The following is a 9754-nucleotide window of genomic DNA, read 5'->3' on the forward strand; positions in this document are numbered from 1 at the left end:
CAAGCATCTTCGAGAGAGAGAGCATTCAAAAATGTGATACCAATAATGAAAACGAGATGAGCGAAACAGGTAATTTTTTAAAATGTTCGGTTTTCAGTGGTTAATACATTTTCTTCTATCCCATGGCTCATCAGGAGAACATATTTGAATGTCAGACTCTCGGCAGACCAATCAAAAATCAACCATTTAAAAGACAATGAATTGAATATACACCAATAGTTTTAAATACAATGCTCAATTTCTACGTTCTTCATATCAAAAGTTATATATTAATTGAAGTACTTTTGTAACAGTTATCTTCCCTAGTGTCAAATTCTTTGTAACAGTTTTAGATTTGGACATATTGTTAATACACTTATTTATTTGTTGAAGACCGTAGACCTGTTGATCGGTAAATGTCCTTTGTTTTTGTGCTATTGATTTGCTTTCTATCTATGTATGCACGTCATTTACCTTTATAATAGTACAACCCAATCAATGAAGGTGCATAAAAACAAAGAGTGGTATTTCGCATGCAAAACATGGATTTCCCACAAAAGCAATTTAGAATAAGAGCCTTTTTCACATGTGACGCTTACAAGAATTTTAGTACAAAACGTGTCAAGATGATTTGACAAACTTCGGGAGAATTAAATCTAACATACATGTTAATATGGAATATAGTATATGTATGCATCGACTGAGAGATGTAAACGTGGTGCAAGTAGTATGATACCTCTTAACAAAAGGAAAGTCAAGCATCTGGAAACTTAAACCTGAGCGATTGTCGTGGATCCTAGTTTGAACCCAAATTAAGGGTCCCAAAAGATCTTTAAAAACTGAAAATAGAACGGAGTTATGTCAGGACATTGTTAGCGCAGTATGACTTACATTTCAAAGTCAATTTTCACAGGCATTCAGTACGTTACGATGAAGTATTTTTTTACATAGGCAAAAAAGAAAGCCTTTCTGGGTTCTGCTTTTTCACTGGAAAAAAAATGGTTGAAAAAACTGTCAAATTCTGAATTTTCAACACCTTAGGATGTGAATGAAACTGCAAAACACATATGGTGTCGCAGCTTTTTTGATAGAATAATGGCAATTTTTAAGGATACTCCATATTTTGGAATTTTCTAAAGAAAACCCATATCTACCATTTGTCATTGAAATGTAACGAATCACTACAAAATTGCTACCTTACATGAAAAGTTGTGCATTTTCAAGGTTTAATGTTGATTTGGGTTATTTAAATAGTTTTAGATATTTTATTTTAACTTTGATGTTGGAATGAGATTTAATACCATACATTTAGTTTTACTTACAAATTTCTCATAGATTTTACTTATCACTATTAATAATATTGATAAAATATATAAGAAAATACATGTACTAATGGTATATTTAATGGCGAAATGGTAAAGGCGACTAAAAAACCAACAAGTCCGAAGGAGCAGCACTATTTATTGATCACAGGTGCTCCTTCTGTTGTTGGTTGTGGTGTTGTTGTCGTCGTAGTAGTTGTTGCAGTAACAGTAGAAGTTTCACTTGTTGTCGTTGAAGCCGTCGTCAACAACGTTGTCGTCGTAGTACCTCTAAATACAGCTAGAAATGCCATCGCTGTAACAACTGGAATATCAGAAAGATAAAAAGATTATAATTCCATAAAACAACAATGTAATAACTATAAAATAAAATAAAAATTAAATAGACAATGTGTCCATGGGACTCAGATGATGCTCCCGCGTGCATATAACGTGTGATCGAGTGGAGGAATAAAGGGACATAACTCACGAACGGTATAAGTGACGCCATCCAAATTCATACTTGATCTGTGTTTTAAGATAATAAGCATTGTGTAAAAGTATAATGGTATGTGGTTGAGGTAAACTTAAAATCGGGACGTCCTAGGGACCTGTGGATGTTACGGACGAACGGGACGGACTGTCCTTCGTGGTAGGGGCATAAATAGAAGTAACGAAAAGAGGCAGAAGATGCCAAGGTCACATTGAAAACTCGAGAGACACTGACAACGTCATTGCAGAAAATCATTGACAACGAAAAAAGTTCACAACACACCTCTACTAAAGATTAAAAACAAGAAGACAACATTTGGTCTTTGATAATGAACGAATTTTGACATGTGAAACGCTTAATCTTCTTAAATACTGGATAATTTGGGATAAAATTCAACAGACGTTGCATGTACCAGTGATATGTCGTTCTCATTGTAAAGGACAAAACATACTGCTTTATATTGTACCAAAGATAACTACTTATATATCATATAATTACATCGTTACTAAAGGACAAAACATACTGCTTTATATTGTACCAAAGATAACTACTTATATATCATATAATTACATCGTTACTAAAGGACAAAACATACTGCTTTATATTGTACCAAAGATAACTACTGACAAAACATATACTGCTTTATATTGTACCAAAGACAACTACTTATATATCATATAATTACATCGTTACTAAAGGACAAAACATATTGCTTTATATTGTACCAAAGATAACTACTTATATATCATATAATTACATCGTTATTATAATAGTTACAAAGTGACTGAATAGATCTATATCGAATGCGAGCAAGTGTTACACAAGAAAACCAAAATGGAAAAAAACAAAGCAAAGACCATTAGAAATAAACAAACAATAAACAAACAAGTACACCCCCCCCCCCAAAAAAAAAAATACTAAAAAATAATTAAAAATAAAATAATACTAAAAACTATATGATTTAAACATTAAAGAAAACAAAATATACCAGATATCCACATGTAAACAAATATTTGCAATCGTATTTCTATAGTAAGGTCGATAACAAAGTGAAACACAATAGATGAATGTGAAGAATATACGTCTATGATATAGCAACACTAAAACTCATTGAAACGATAGAAAAGACCATTGCATCTACAAATGTATATCTATAGCCTGACGATAAGAAAACATGCCGGCCTACACTCTAATATTGGCTGTTGTACTTCATAGTAATATTTCGTACAGCAACAACATAAGCAGTTAAAGTAGACACAAGCTTATACATGTAATGCCTAATATGAATAGTACAGAAAAAAAGAAGAAATATTTTGCTCTTGCTTCAAATTATGAAGTAGCGTATCGATATTATCTATAAAATACGAAACACTGTGATTTATTTTCAACAGTATCATTATAACTTTAATTCTTTGATTAAGGAGATGGATGGATTGGAAAACAATTCCTAAATGTATAGCACCAATGCTGGAAATCTCCTCAGTTAGTACAAACAGTATGTTTTGTAAACTTTTGTTTGTCTTTTGGTAGTTTTTCAGTTTTTTTTTTGCCATCGCATTTTTTTTTAATCTACTTAGTTTTCGACTAATCATAAAATTGAGAATGGAAATGGGGAATGTGTCAAAGAGACAACAGCCCGACCATAGAAAAAACAACAGCAGAAGGTCACTAACAGGTCTTCAATGTAGCGAGACATTCCCGCACCCGGAGGCGTCCTTCAGCTGGCCCCTAAACAAATATATACTAGTTCAGTGATAATGAACGCCATACTAATTTCCGAATTGTACACAAGAAACTAAAATTAAAAAAATACAAGACTAACAAAGGCCAGAGGCTCCTGACTTGGGACAGGCGCAAAAATGCGGCGGGGTTAAACATGTTTATGAGATCTCAACCCTTCCCCTATACCTCTAGCCAATGTAGAAAAGTAAATGCATAACAATACGCACATTTAAAAATCAATTCAAGAGAAGTCCGAGTCTGATGTCAGAAGATTTACCCAAAGAAAATAAACAAAATGACAATAATACATAAATAACAACAGACTTCAATTTAACTGATTGAAAGATTATGATTTCATCATATGAATATCAGGAACAATCCTTCCCGTTAGGGGTTTAGTATCATACCATCATAACATATATGAGAAGAACATAACCCGTGTCATGCCAACAACTGGTTTTTTAATAAATGTGTTTAGTTCCGATGCAAAGACCCTATAAGTGAATCAATATTAACGCCAAAATAAGCAATCTTTAGTGACCTGACAACAGTATCGTAACTATATCCCTTTTTGATAAGTCTATTTAAAGGTTTTGTTAGTTTCTGAGGTGAATACTCATAGTTTGGATATCTCTTTGGTATCTTTCTTCTTTCTATTAATTTTTTTAGATATAACGAAATATACTTTCACGAAGCATAATAATTAATCGATACTGTATAGTGTGGACGTCAATCTAGTTCTGCTGTCGCAAAGCGAAGATATGCGTTACTGGTAACTCTTAAAACAATCTATTTGGCTATCTCTTAAAACAATCTATTTGGCTATCGTTGTACAGTAAACGTCTGTCTGCCTTTTCGGTTGCCATCGCAACACGATTGATGTTGCAATCGTGTACATCAAGTTTTGACCTGCGTTACCAATTGCATCTGTCTCGACGAAAGGGTGTGCACCAGAGACTTAAGAACAATGGCGTAAATAACTAAGTAGCGAATATCGTTAAAGAACGGAATCACTGATAACTAACTCTTACCCATTCACTATAGGAAATGCAACGATTTTAATGCAAACTTTAAGGATGTTCTTCTTACAAATATTCAGTTAACTTACGCATTATTATCCCCGTAGGATCGAAAGTATCGTCAGAGCTCTCTGGTAGTAATAAAAACGTTGGCCCGCCTGGAACTTCAACAATATACGCCCCTTGTGTATAGCCGACATTTATTATGATTACCAGTAGATATATAACAAGTTCTCTGCACATCTGAGAAAATAATTGAATTATCCATATAAGAGATTAATATTTATTGAAATTGTATCATTTAGCCATGTATAAAATGTTGAATGTCTATATATAAACAGTTAATAAAATAAGTACACATTTTACTCAGAGATGTGTCTGTAAGGCGAACTCAACCAAACCCATTCCTCAATAGCTATTGAATTAACAGATATAAAACGTGATATAAAAGATAATTAATATATGATTGTAAAGTTGTTGTTCAAGTTCTAAATACTAGTAGAAGTACACAATGTATGGTATTAAAAGGTAATTGCATACACTATGCAACCAAAATATCTGTTTAGCGATGATTATGTTTTTTTTTAACGTACATGTAATATGAATACGAGTCCTGTGTTGTATAAGACCGACAATTTGAGCCGGATTTTTAACTGGATAAATATTGTGATTTCGTGCCGGGTAGTCTTTGTGCATACTCATAAATACTTTGTGCTAAGCGGAGAAGCAGCAAATACCAATTTTCAAGTCCTTGGTCGTTACTTAAGGCGAGTACGCTATATGACACCACAGAGGCGGTTAGATCGTAAATAACGAGGACAGGATAATAGTACCAAATATTTTAAAACGCAGATTTCATTATTCTGCAATCAATCTTATTAATAACAGTGCATCTTTTACACATTTTCTGACGACAAGTTATACTTATTAATCTTAGAAACGACCGCTATGAGGTGTCTTCTCATAAATAATTAGTACACATAAGAACACGGACGTGTCAGAAAGCACCCATTTCCAATTTCATCAAAGAGATTTGAAACGTATACTTTTCATAACAAAGGGATTCGGATGGGAATGTAGTTATAACTTGACATGCAGGGTGGTTTGTTAATTTTCCTGGTAAAATGTAAAAAGGAAAAAATGTATGAGCCCTATACAGTGTAAATGAAATATACAATATATGTATGTAGGAATCAATAACGGCCCATTTTTGGAATAATGCATACAATCCATACAATTACATTATTTTCACATACATGTAAATAAGATATATTTACGATTGGGGACAAAATGTTCTTGAAAACCAACCGTTTTACGATGAAAAGAAGTGTTAAAAAAACAATTAGACTTAATTTGGAAATAACTTTATTTAATTTCCTGGCAAGCAACACAAAACATAATGCCCGTCTTTATCTCCGGTGTAGGTTCGGGAGTTGGGGAGGGCCGTAATACAGACGACAGTATCAAAACGTTACAAAAACAAAAGACATCGAGATATAGAGGTCAACATCCCCGTATTCGACACTAGACAAGTATATTTGCAATTTAACAAACTCTAAATAGTCAGTCTACAAAATATGTTTATAGATTTAACGGAGAGACTCAAAGATCGCAAAAAAAAAAAAAAAAATAAATAAAAACTTTAAAAGACCAGATGGTTTTTGACATTTTTTGACATTATGCATGCCTATTAATGGTTAGCAATAAACAGCGCTTACATAATACCTTGGAAAGAGAAAAAGAAAAGCCGTCCAAAACACAAGCGAACCAGTTCTATCAATGAATATCACTGCTTTCATTTGAACTTCAATTGACCAATAAGACTTACAAGAAAATGTACTTTTGTAAAACATGTCTCAAAAAATGTAGGTACTCGGTGAGCGCCATTCAACCTTTAGTACATGGAAACTAAAACACAGATGTATCAAAAGGTTAATAAATCAATTTGGAACAAATGTACATGTCATCATTTTGAAGGAACTTCCTATTTATTCCATGTACGTGTTCTTAGCCAGTAGTTGTCGTAATAAGGTCTCCTGATGGGGTTTTAATTATTTGATTACTTGGCTACTGTGTAGTGATTATTTGATTACCAGACCAAATATATCATATTTGCTAGTCAAGGACTGTATTTTTGTTTTTGTTATGTTCATTTGATTATCTTATGGAAACATAATGATAAATTAATGTTATTATATTGGCCCAAAACAATGACTATATGATTACTTTGACACCACTAAGAGGGGTTCTAATATGTCATATCTGATTTACTTTAGTTATTATTCATGTTATCACAGTAAGGTGTTAATAAAAAGTCAAATCAGCACGAAAAACTAAGTGGATCTACATGTCAGTCTTAAATCTAAAGCATTCTGGGTAATATTTAAAACCGTACACCAAAACAATGTGACTGTCTTACAAATTTCTTAATAATACAAATTGAGGAAAAGATGTGACGCTTTTGTCATTTTTAGGTAGTAAAAATTTAGAATACACATAGTTCTTGAGATACATGGTGAATTATGTACGAGTGCTTTGCTGAACTGATGTCTCTAATTCTTCAAACTTGTGAAAGCAACCAACTGTTATATAATAATAATAACATTAGATGTATGTTTCATTATAATACTTTATTCAGATTGGCTAGCTGCACATGACGTGTTATTCCTTCAGCAATTTAATTGCATTACTCAATAAAACTTATCATTCATTGTAACACGTGGTCCCACAATAAAGGTGTAATACCACCAATGATTTTTCCCTATTAGTCTTTGTTAAATTGGCACTTTTAAAAAAATCGTACAGTATAATACCTTTATTTCAACCAAAGAAATACTTTGCATGTGTAAAGTTCAATCCTTTCCAGTGATACAGTGAAAATTTCACACTACATTTCATTGCATATAAGAAAGTAACCACCACCGAGGGTAGACAACCCAATTTTTACACTGTTATTTACTGGTTACCTGCTTTGGTAACTATGTAACCTTAACGTTCAAAAATATTTTATAAGACCATCAAATAAAAAAAGAATGATGCTTTCAGACACCCAACATACATATTTACGACTCAGAAAAATTTAAGTGCATTGAAATGCAGGGTTAATTTTCTACAACTGTCAAATTCAAGGGAATATTTTTTTAGGCCTACTTTTGTATGCAACCGGATGTGACGTACCATGATTTGGTGGTATTACACCTAAAGAACACCTAAATGTCAAATAAACTGAATGCAATTTTTTTCCCCTCCAATTGCAAGTTATTTCAAGCATAACTGTCAAGTTTTGTCTCAGTCAGAACTATAGTTTCAGAGAAAATCACTATAATGTAAGGCCATATCCTACGGCAATTTCAGTCCAATTTCTTCGAAAAATCCTAATTTCAGTGTATCATTATAAAATGCAGTGTTAACTAATATCTGATCATAAACTCATGATATATGCATTCAAACAATTAAATAGAATACAAAAGACAACTTTAAGATGATAAACAATTTTATTGCACCTTTTAGAGTTCATTTGAAGGTCTGTTTTGGTCTGTTTTGGTCCATTTTTCCTCCTTCCTTCCTTTTTCATCAAAACTTGATATCTTTTGTCTAAAAAATAAAACAAATGTGATTATTTTCCCACAAAAATGAAATAAATGTAATGTTAAATCAATAATTAAAGTGTTTTAGCTGAAAGAACTGTCTCTATAAATGTTAACAGTCTACACGGAAGTTTCTATAAGCCCTTATGTGTAACTTGAGTTTTTGGTCTGTTCCCCTAGTGTGAGAAATAACGGTTCCCTTTCAGTCAATCATTTATTGCTACTGGTATCAAAGTCTTTTTATTTACTCATAACAGTATATTTCTAATAGATTTACACAAAAAGTCCACTTTCTTGTATTTTACATTAGAAAATGGGGAGAAAGAGTAATAAAAAAATACCTCAAAATGTTTTTAAAAAGGGTTATGTCCCTTGGAATGCTGGTACAAAAAATAATTGGTAAAAATTATAAAGTTTAAGTATGTGAGACTGGATTCTGATGTGTATAAATCCAGGACAAATAAGTGTTTAGATGAGTTATTGTCTGTGCAAAATGTAGACGGCACAATGGCAAATTGTAAACTTTTGCGGCCAAAACAAAAAAAAAAACATGATGATAGTTGATACATACTTTAATGCTGAAGTGTCATCTGCAGACCAATTCACATATAAGATTTTTCAACAGAATGCTCTTCAGAACATGGTTAACACTGAAATAAAAAATTCACATGTTGTATAAACAAAACAAAAACTGTAAGGGTAATTTAAATTTTAACACAGTAATCTAAATACAGCTTCGTCTGTCCACCCATTTGACTAAGAAAACACCCGTAAACCCCCATTTCAATGCAATTTTACCTCAAACGTACTTTCTGTGTCTAAATCCATTCCGAATAGTCCATGTTTACAATGTATGAACTGGTTTATTAATAACTTTTAAAAATGAAAGTACAATAGGGTCACGAGTGCACATTTAGTTTCCCTAAATAGGTGTAATACCACCATTGATTTTTCCCTCTTAGTCTTTGTTAAATTGGCACTTTTAAAAAAAATCGTACAGTATAATACCTTTATTTCAACCAAAGAAATACTTTGCATGTGTAAAGTTCAATCCTTTCCAGTGATACAGTGAAAATTTCACACTACATTTCATTGCATATAAGAAAGTAACCACCGCCGAGGGTAGACAACCCAATTTTTACACTGTTATTTACTGGTTACCTGCTTTGGTAACTTTGTAACCTTAACGTTCCAAAATATTTTATAAGACCATCAAATAAAAAAAGTATGATGCTTTCAGACACCCAACATACATATTTACGACTCAGAAAAATTTAAGTGCATTGAAATGCAGGGTTAATTTTCTACAACTGTCAAATTCAAGGGAATATTTTTTTAGGCCTTCTTTTGTATGCAACCGGATGTGACGTACCATGATTTGGTGGTATTACACCTAAATTGCACAGGTGAATTAAATAAAAAAAAATCGTGTTTTCATGACCAAAGCTAAAAAATGTAATTATAAGTATTGAATGCTTCTTTTTGTAACTTCATATGGTTGTAAAGGCGTTGACCGTGCGCACATTTTTAGAATGAAGCGCTTCCGCACTTCATACAAAATGTACTTCGGTCGACGCTTTTATACCCCAATGAAGTTACAAAAAGAAGCATTCAATTCTTAAATACGAAGTACACATAAATTTTAATTTCTTC

General features: G+C 32.4%; 1 long non-coding RNA gene across 1 annotated transcript; it reads right to left on the bottom strand.

The window, feature by feature from the left end:
- Positions 1 to 7989: 7989 nt before the first annotated feature.
- LOC143056865 (uncharacterized) lies at positions 7990 to 9259 on the bottom strand. Its single transcript, XR_012972548.1, has 3 exons — positions 9110 to 9259; positions 8673 to 8751; positions 7990 to 8108 (listed from the first exon to the last, which is right to left on the bottom strand). It is a non-coding gene; the product is annotated as an uncharacterized LOC143056865 (long non-coding RNA).
- Between the last annotated feature and the right edge of the window lie 495 nt (positions 9260 to 9754).

The sequence above is a fragment of the Mytilus galloprovincialis genome, chromosome 13 (assembly GCF_965363235.1).
Source record: "Mytilus galloprovincialis chromosome 13, xbMytGall1.hap1.1, whole genome shotgun sequence".
NCBI classification, from domain to species: domain Eukaryota; kingdom Metazoa; phylum Mollusca; class Bivalvia; order Mytilida; family Mytilidae; genus Mytilus; species Mytilus galloprovincialis.